This window comes from Acomys minous (genome assembly GCF_964271855.1).
Source record: "Acomys minous genome assembly, chromosome: 4".
Taxonomy (NCBI): domain Eukaryota; kingdom Metazoa; phylum Chordata; class Mammalia; order Rodentia; family Muridae; genus Acomys; species Acomys minous.
Genome location: NC_140486.1, coordinates 23,402,289 through 23,412,093, shown reverse-complemented (window position 1 = coordinate 23,412,093; position 9,805 = coordinate 23,402,289). Strand labels below are relative to the sequence as shown.

At 43.1% G+C, this 9,805-nt stretch overlaps 1 long non-coding RNA gene across 1 annotated transcript; it reads left to right on the top strand.

The window, feature by feature from the left end:
• The first annotated feature begins 5,025 nt into the window (after window positions 1–5,025).
• Window positions 5,026–8,750, top strand: LOC311596130. The gene is made up of 3 exons (XR_014778722.1): window positions 5,026–5,128; window positions 7,238–7,585; window positions 8,312–8,750. It is a non-coding gene; the product is annotated as an uncharacterized lncRNA (long non-coding RNA).
• The last annotated feature ends 1,055 nt before the right edge of the window (window positions 8,751–9,805 follow it).

Below are 9,805 nucleotides of genomic sequence, written 5' to 3'. Positions count from 1 at the left end.
CTGATTGAAATTCATAAGGAGAATTCCTGGTCAGTCCTGCGCTCTCATTGGCTTACTTGCAGTCACTCTCCAGTTGCCAAATGGAGCCAAGGATTTCCCCTGGAATTTTCTTGCATTGTTTTATTTTGGGTGTTAACTTATTTTTGTTCAGCAAACAAGTCACTGTTAATTTCCTTTTGGGGATTTTTTTTCCCTTTTCTTTTTAAGGCAGCACCTCTATCAGGAAAAAAAAAATGGTCACAGAGCTGTCCCCAGAGGACCAGCTATCTTTGCCTAGCTGTCACCAAGGTGTTTCCATATAAAGCTTCTCCGTCATTTTGAGGTCACAAGAGCACGTGAGCCACAGTCATCTGTGACCTCATCCCTCTGGGTCTGGTCCAGCAGCTTTGAGTTTCACCACTGAATGTGGGGCTGGATCCTGGCTAATGCAGTTGCATTCATACTCCTTTTACAAACCAGGAAATTCCCAGTTAATGTTAAATGGGAAAAGGATGGCCAGTTATAGGCCCCAGCTGTAGGTCATCTGTGTATAACATGGAGCAGCCCTTCACAGGAGTGACCTTTGTCCTACTTAATAGCTTCCTTTTGCTGTGGAGTAGAATATGTTCTTGTAACCAAATCAGATGGCCCGGGTTTGTTCTCTTACAGAGACTATGTACTATGAAGAAATATACTATACGTACAATGGAATATTATTCAGCCTCTACTTGTTTTCAAGGTCTGATTATTTGTTGCTCTTAAAGTTTTATTTTTGACTGGACTCAGTCTTAAGTAGCTCTCAGGGAGGGGGACAGCCTCTATCTCTTGGCAATCTTGTTCCTGCCATTTTCTTTCAGCTTCCCTCATTCTCTTGGCCAAAGTTTAGCATATTCAGCTGCCTCCTCGTTTTCATTAGTGAGTTTATTATTTTTTTTCAGAGCAACGTGTTTGCATTTGAGGACACATGGAGTGACAAGACACCAAATGTTAAGTGCTTTGGTCCTGGGCTTTTTACCTTCCTTGTTTAAAGGCTTTCTGGCAGCATATTGGCAGACATCATCTTCTTTAGAGAGACTGGAAAGCTCTCTGATCCTGCTAGCTCTTTTAGGCCCCCAACTGAAGAGACAGATTGCAGTCAGTCCAGGAATTTCATTCTCCTCTCTCTCCCTCTCTCTCTGTCTCTCTCTCTCTGTCTCTCTCTCTCCCTCCCTTCTTCTTTTATTTCTTCCTTCCTTTCTTTTCTTTTTACAGTAACCAAGTTGAGAACACTCAGGTTGGCATCCACACTGCATCCTCAAACAGACTTGCCCAGCCTCTCTCCAGTTCTCCTCGATCTATAACAAGACTGCCCCTTATGAAGAGCCTGGAACACATTGGCACAAGAGACAACTTCCTGAACAGAACACCAACAGCCTAGGCCTTTTGGTCAACAATTAACAAATGGGACCTCATGAGGCTGAGAGGCTTCTGTAAGGCAGGAGACACTGTCACTAGAACAAAGTGACAGCCTCCAGAGTGGGAAAACTCACTAACCCTACATCTGACAAAGGTCTAATATCCAAAATATATAAAGAACTCAGACACCACCAAACCAAATAACCCAATTAAGAAAAGGGGCTCAGAACTAAACAGAGAATTCTCAAAAGAGAAATATCGAATGGCTGAGAAACACTTAAAGGAATGTTCAATGTCTTTAGTCATCAGAGAAATGTAAATCAAAACAACTCTGAGATTCCACCTTACACCCATCAGAATGGCTAAGATAAAAAATTCAAGTGACACCACATGCTGGCAAGGATGTGGAGAAAGAGGAAAACTCCTTCATTGCTGGTGGGAATGCAAACTTGTACAACCACTTTGGAAATCTATCTGGCGCTATCTCAGAAAACTGGGAATAGGGCTTCCTCAAGACCCAGCTATTCCACTCCTTGGAATATATCCAGAAAATGCTTCACCACACAACAAGGACATATGCTCAACCATGTTCATAGAAGCCTTATTCATAATAGCCAGAACCTGGAAACAGCCTAAATATCCCTCAGTTGAAGAATGGATAAAGAAACTGTGGTACATTTACACTATGGAATACTACTCAGCTATAAAAAACAAGGAAATTCCTAAATCTGTGGACAAATCGATGGAACTAGAAACAATCATACTGAGTTAACCCAGAAGCAGAAAGACTCATATGGTATATTCTCACTTATAATTGGGCACTAGACCAAAAGGCATGTCCCATGAAAGTCTTCACTTACCAGGAGATTGGGATAGGATAGATGTGAGGACATCCCACTGGGACTCTAGGTGAAAGAAATATAGGAGATGGGGAAATAGAAGGATCCAGAGGATCTTAGAAACCTACAAGACATTCGCTGCTGCTCTAGTCACAGTAACCAGAAATTGGAAACAGCCTAAGTGGCCCTCAACAGTAAGTTGATTCCCTGGGAGGGCTGCCCTTTCCTGAAAGGAAAGAAAGAGAAGTGGATGGCAGAGAGAGGGGAGATGAGCGGGAAAGAGAAGGGAGGGGAAAAGCGGGTGGGATGTAACCTGTGAGAGAAGAATAATTTTTTTTAATGGAGTACAGTTCTAAACAGACTTTTCAAACAGTGAAACACACATGGCTTAGAGACACGTAAAGAAATGGTCACCATTCTTAGCTATCATGGGAATGCAAATTAAAAACTACATTGGGATTTACTCTTACACCAGTCAGAATGGCCCAGGTCAATAAAACAAATGAGAGCTTATGCTGGCAAGGATGTGGAGGAAGAGGAGCACTCATCCGCTGCTGGTGGGAGTGCAGACTTGTACAGCCACCGTGTGGCAGGTCCTCAGGAAGCTGGGAATAGCTCTACCTCAAGATCCAGCCGCACCACTCCTGGATGCTTCATCCTACCACGGGGACACTTGCCCAACAACATTCGCTGCTGCTCTAGTCACAGTAACCAGAAATTGGAAACAGCCTAGGTGGCCCTCGACAGTAAGTAGAATAGAATTTTTTTTAAAAAAAAATGTGGTGCAATTTACTCAGCTATTTAAAAAAAAAATGAAACTCACAGGTCAATGGACGGAGCTAGAAAAAGTCATTCTGAGTGAAGTAACCGAGACTTAAAAACACAAATATGGCATGTGTTCATTTATGTGTGGGCATCAGCTGTTATGCCTTAGCTAAGCAAGCTACAATCTGTATAACCACAGAGGATAAGTATAGAGGGAGGGACGGGAGGAAGGAAAGGGTCTTCCGAGGAGGGAGAAGTGGAAGAGATAGTTGTGAATGACAGGGGAGGGCTAGAATGGGAAGATTAAACTGGGGAGGGGAGTGAAGGGAGGGGGTAAAGGAGGGAATATGGAAAGGGACAGCTAAAGCTAAAGGCCATTTTAGGTGTCAAATGAAAGCTTCCTAAAATAAATACACATATAAAAGAAATCTAAATGGAACTACCAAATAATAGGCGAGACAGAGTCCCAACAGCACATCTCTCGTTACCAAATGAAATCTCCAGTTCAAGAATGGGTTGCAGCTAATAATTAAGTCATTGGCCAGAAGGGCCCATGGAAGTCTCCGAACAACCCACATTATTGCCAAGGCTATCGGTTGCTCTACACAGACTGACAAAGATAACACCTACATAACTTACTGAATATGGCGAAGTTGATGTGGTGCTTATCTCGTGCCTTCAGCCCTGCTAACTAGTGTTGATGGTACTAACGTGTACCCTGCACATCACCAGAGGAGAAAGGTAAACACTAACTCAGCTACAAAACTTTGTGCCCACAGTGGTGATCTGCCTGCAAGATATGCTGGAGCAATATGGGCGCCAGAGTGTTGTGGGAGTAACCAACCCCTACTTGACTAATGGCCCACTCCTCGATATGGAGCCATGTCTGACACTGCTCTGGTGGCCAAGAGCTTGAGACTAGATAGGCCACAGACCTAGGAGAAACCAAAGGCTATTATTCTACTGATGGAACACAGTAGTAAAATGACTCCTAAAGACATTAGGTTATACTCGCAGATCAGTGTCTTGCTCAGTCATCATCAAAGAAGCTTCCTCCTGCAGCAGATGCCAACAAATCCCCACAACTAGACAAAGTGCAGAGCAAGAGTCCTTGAAACAGTCTTAAAGGAGTTGCTGCCATCAAATCCCTCCCCTAAGGGCTCAGGGAACCTTGCAAAAGAGGAGGTGGAAAGGCTGTATGGGTCAGAGGGGCGAGAGGCCGCCAAGGAAACAAGGCCTTTTAAACACAGATGCACACATGAATTCACCAGAGGCTTTGGCAGCATGCACAGGGCCTGCGCAGGTCTGAGCCAGATGGAGTTCCAGTGATGAGCCCAGGGAAGTGGACTCACACCCCCATCCCCAACCCAGAAGCTATCTCCAAGTGATAGCCATTCACAAAGGAAAGATTACCTCTCTCCAACTGACTCTTTCTGGGGTACACAAACCACACTTAAGGGTAGGTCCATGCCCAGAAGCAGATGGTCACCACAAAACAAACCCGATTGTGGTTTTGGAGTTGTTGCGTTGTTTGTTGTCTCACAATGCTTTGTCTGAATATTTTTATTACTTTACAGGTCTTCTGCTTCTACTTTTATTGTTTCTGATTTTCTGTTTCTGTAGGATTTGTGTCTGTGTGAACGTGTGTGTCTCTGCATCTGTGTGTGTTTCTTGTGCTTTTTATTTGTCTGTATTTTTTCTGCTTGTTTTGCCCTATCAGATTCTGGTTTTTTTTTCCATCTTTTACATTTTATTTTAATTTTTACTTCCCTGTTTTCTAATGAGAGGGAGACAGAAAGGGTGTGGATTCAGATGGAGAGGAGGTAGGGAGGATCTGGAGTTGGGAGAGGAGAAACTGTAATCAGAATGTGCTGTATGAATAAAAATCTGTTTTCAATTTAAAAATACACTAGCCATAGGAAAAAATTAAGGTGGGAGGATTTTTTTCCTCTTTCTGACCCCTCCCTTTCTCTGTGTGTTTGTTGCATGACACAGGCTTGGTTGAGAGCTTAAATCACAATGACTATGATGATGCAACAAGTTGTAAAAGTGCAGTAGTGGTTCTCCCATGTGTGCGTGACCAGGACACAGGCTACATGATTCATTGCCTGAGTTCAACAGCATGGAATGTGTCTGCATCTTTGGGTATTGTATTGGCTAGGGTTTTTTGTTTGTTTGTTTGTTTTGGGTTTTGGGTTTTTGTTTTTTGAGACAGAGTTTCTCTGTGTACCCTTGACACTGTCCTGGACTCACTTTGTAGACCAGGCTGGCCTCGAATTCACAGTGATCTACCTGCCTCTGCCTCCCAAGTGCTGGAATTAAAGGTGTGTGCCACCACGCCCGGCCAGTATTGGCTAGTTTTAATGTCCACTCAACAACATAGGCCAGAGTCATTTGGGAAAAGGGAACCTCAACTGAGAAAATTCCCCCACCAGGTTAGCCAGTAAGAAAACCTATGGGGCATTCTTAGTTGGTGATTGACATGAGAGGGCCCACTGTGGATGGTGCCAAGCACCGGCACATTGGTCCTGGAACGTATAAGAAATCAGGCCGAACAAGCCACGAGGACCAAGGCAGTTAACAGCACTCTTCCTGGCCTCTTGCATCAGTTTCTTTCTCAGGCCTTCTTCCTTGATTTCCTGCCCTGACTTCCCTCAGTGATGGACTTTGATGTGGAACTGCAAGCTGAAATCAACCCTTTGTTCCCCCAAGGTGTTTTTCTGTCATGGTGTTCTATCACAACAATAGAAACACTAAGGCGGGTGTTGAAGTGACACCAAGCTTTGTAGCCTGTTCACTCGACTCTGCACAGCACCAGTATGTCTGGATGGGTCAGGATTTGGCTCTTGGAAGAGGTGGTGTTTGCTTTAGGTAGAGACTTAAGGAAGAAGATGGCCAGATCACATATATTTGGGGAAGAACCATCTAGGCAGAGGACCCAGTAGGTACAAATCTTCAGCAGAAATATGCAACCTTGCTTTAGAAGACTAAAGAACACCTTATAGTTGCCACTGGGTGAGAGTGAGGAAGGAATAGAGCCACAATAGACAAGACACAGGGACCCGGGCAGAGTAGCTGATTCCGGCTCAGCAACCAACGTGGGAGCTTTGGTTTCTGTTTGGAGTGTGGGGTTTGAGCTGCTGCACGGCATGGTTAAACTCAACATAGTAAGTAATCCCTGCCCCCATGTAAACTTCCCAGGCATCCCAGGACTCGCCTGTGTATAAGGAATCTAGGATAGGACTGGAAAGTCTGGAGTCAATCGGACAGAGAGTGCTCCTGGACGCCCCTTAATTCTTTTATTATGGTTTTATCTTGTCCAAGTCAGAGGGCCACTTCCTGTCAGTGCCGACAGCATCTTTCTGCGTCACCCAGGTCCTCTAGATCTCCTGCCTAGCACAGCCTTGCACGAATCTAGTGAACAGACAAAACCTTCTTCATATTTTTTAGTACACTACCTTCATATTTTTCAGTATCTTCTCCCTGAAGCTAAACTCTGTTCTGTGCATTAAGCCAGCCCTCCTTTGTGGTTTTGTGGAGACAAATGATACAATTCTGACATGAGGGATGGGTGCAACCTGCTGACTCTGCCGCTTATCTCTGTAATTGTGCAGGATGGTATACAGATGAGTTGATAGGGTCGGAGCAGCAATGCTCGGTCACTAGAAGATGAAAAATCTCATACATATTGGAAGATGCAGAATAACTAGATAATAGCTATTGGCTTTAAAACTATTGCGCTTGTGTCTAATACTGCCATAATTGCTTGGATTTTTATCTATCAGAAATATGCTTCCACATTACACAAGCCAACACATTAATGGTCCTCTTTGTCATAGCAGCAAACCTAGAATTCATACTCATTTTCACCTAGTTAAAAAAAATAATGAAGAAGGCAATGATAGGTGGAGGGACAAAGGGCAAATTTACACTCATTCAGAGTTTCACCCAGTGTTCAAGTTACAACTGCTTTCATTTTCCTTTCCTTCTTTCTGGAGCAGGGTTCAGATACATGACCTGATAGTCATCTCATGACACTGGCATCAGTTGTCAGGCTAGACTGTGCCAAGGGTGCACTTTAGTCTCAACTAAGCGATTCCCAGAGAGCAAATTTCACAGGCTCCAGGGCAGATTACTGAATTACCACTGGAGGGTGGACTTCCCAGAGCTGTACATTTAATCATTTTACAGAGCAGGTAAGCCTTGTCATGTCATGCAGCCTTGACAGATGAACCCTCTTCTTCCTCTTCACGGCTGAGTTCCACATAAATGACCCGTGTGGGACTTTATCAAGGCTGGGATTTGTGTTCCACATGGTAGGGCACTGACATGGACACTGAGTTCTGAGCAACCAAACTCCCACAGCTATGACAGGAAGTTCAATGGCCCATTTGAGGCTTCTTGTCATCACAGAGCACAGACTAGCCTTGAATTCCTGCTAAAGCACAGTCCTCACTGTGACCGTGATAAGAGGGGAACTCCCTGGAAGACGGCTGGCCTATGAGTGCTCTCTCTTTGGGATGGGATCACTACTCTTATAAAAACAGCTCGAGGGAGACTGCCTGGCCTGTTTGTCTCCTTCTACAGTATAAAGACCCAGCGACAAGGTATGTCGTTGATGGACGAGAGCCAGCCTTCCCAAGAATTGTCATGGCTTTGACCTTGGGTTTTCCAGCCTCCATGATTGTGTATACTAAATCTTAAATAACAATGCAAATAGTGTATTTTAATTATATACACCTCTTTCTCATTTACCCCCACCCCCACCCCACCCCACTCCCTCTGGAACACTTCTTCCCAACATGCCCCGGCCAACATCTTCTTTTTATTGCTATAACCCTCTGATTCAATCAGGGCTGCTTGTATGGCCATTGGCATGGAGTTATTTACTAGATCATGGACCACTTACCAGTGGCAAAGCCACTGAACAAAAACCTTCTCTTCTTCTCTAGCATCCATTAACTGCCAATAGCTCCCCATGCCCCTCCCCATTGCTGCTACTTATAAATCACTACATTAAGGTATTTTATGACAGACAGAGATGTATTTGTTTCTAAACAACATCTCTCTTAAGTTTTCATGCTTTGCCACTTTTATGGACAGAATAATACCATATATATTCTATATACTTTTTCATTCAAAACCTGAGCGACCCATCTGGGATGATGCCAATAGCCCTGTTCACTAATTCTCACTGCCACTCATAACTGTATACGCATATATGATTATTCTACAATCTATTATAATTGTGTGTATGAACCATGCCTTTTAACACACATGTTTATATAAGTTTCTTTTATCCAGTGTTAATTTGACACAATCGTTTTTCCTAGGCTTTGCTGTATATGAGAGTAGCTATAAGCCCCATATGGTTCCTCAGCACTCAAAACATCTTGTCCAAGTTGTGATGGGCTACCATTGTAAAGCACCTAAAGATTTAATATCAAGAAAAAAAGGTAGACCATCTTATTGTTACTTTTTATAGTGAACATTTCCTAGATACATTGGTTTAAGTAAAATACACTGTTAGATTTATTTTCTTCTTTCAAAAAATGTGGCTTGTACATGTCTACAATCCCAAAACTTGAGGAAGCAGAGGCAGGTGGATCTCTGTGAGTTCTCGGGGCCAGCCTAACCTACAAATCAAGTACAGAACAGCCAAGGCTACACAGAGAAACCCTGTCTTGAAAAACAGTGTGGCTACCAGAAAATATAAATTTTCATAGGTGTATATTTCATTAAGATTTAGTTTGTATTTTCCCTGCTTTGTCTTTGCTGGGTCTGATTCTATTCTATTCTGTTCTGTTCTGTTCTGTTCTATTCTATTGAGTCAGGGTTTCGCTCGGTAGCCTGGCTGCCCTGGAACTCACTCTGTAGACCAAGCTGTGCCATCACTGCCAGGCACTGCTTGATATTTTCCTTTGCTCTGGATGGTGAGCAATGGCTTTGGGAGTTTCACCACACACACCTGCTGAATAAATACACAAATCACGAAATGACCACGGAAGGAATGAAGACCGTCACAGTCACACTCTCAACTGGCTCAACCCTTGTTCCTCAAGAAGATAATAGAGCTGCCAGAATAAAACTCTTAAGAAATCTCCTTTTGAGCCTGATTTTTTTTTTCTGCTGACTCCTTGGATGGCCACTGATGGACCCAGAGTACTTCCTTCTTCAGGGGTAGGAGTGGCCACTTATCCCTACTGAGGACCAACAGACACAAGGACCTGGTACAGCTACGCCTTATCTGAGAGTTACCCTCTGAGGTCAAGAATGCTTCTTTAGTATCTATTGGTTTTTTGTTTTTGTTTTTGTTCCTGTCTATTAGGTTTCCTTGAAAACTACAACTATACTGAGTCCAACTATATGTAGACATGTAAGCTGTGTCCAGTCATCTTCGTAGCATCTACATTACCCTCCATGTTTTCATCTGTTCTTATCCTCAATTTACCTATTGACCAGGGGCCTCATGTAGTACTTGGGGTGGAGGATTTCCTTTTTTTATTATTAAATTATTTTATTTTTGTACATATACATTTATATTATTACACATATATACAATAGATTACCTATGGCAAGAAGAACCGTGACACAGCAGGAATTATATAAATGTTACGTTCTCAGTGTTTTGGCTCTTTGTATTTGACAGCCTTGAAGACATCTTTCTTATCTTGGTGCATCTAAATTTCTGAATGTAAATCAATCTCCATCACATATTGTCAGTATCAACTTAGAATACCTATCTAGACCTAAAAACATCTTAACCCCTAAACAATTAAGCTTCATTGTAAAGCTAAGCTACCTGGTCTTCAACTACCTCAGAGATC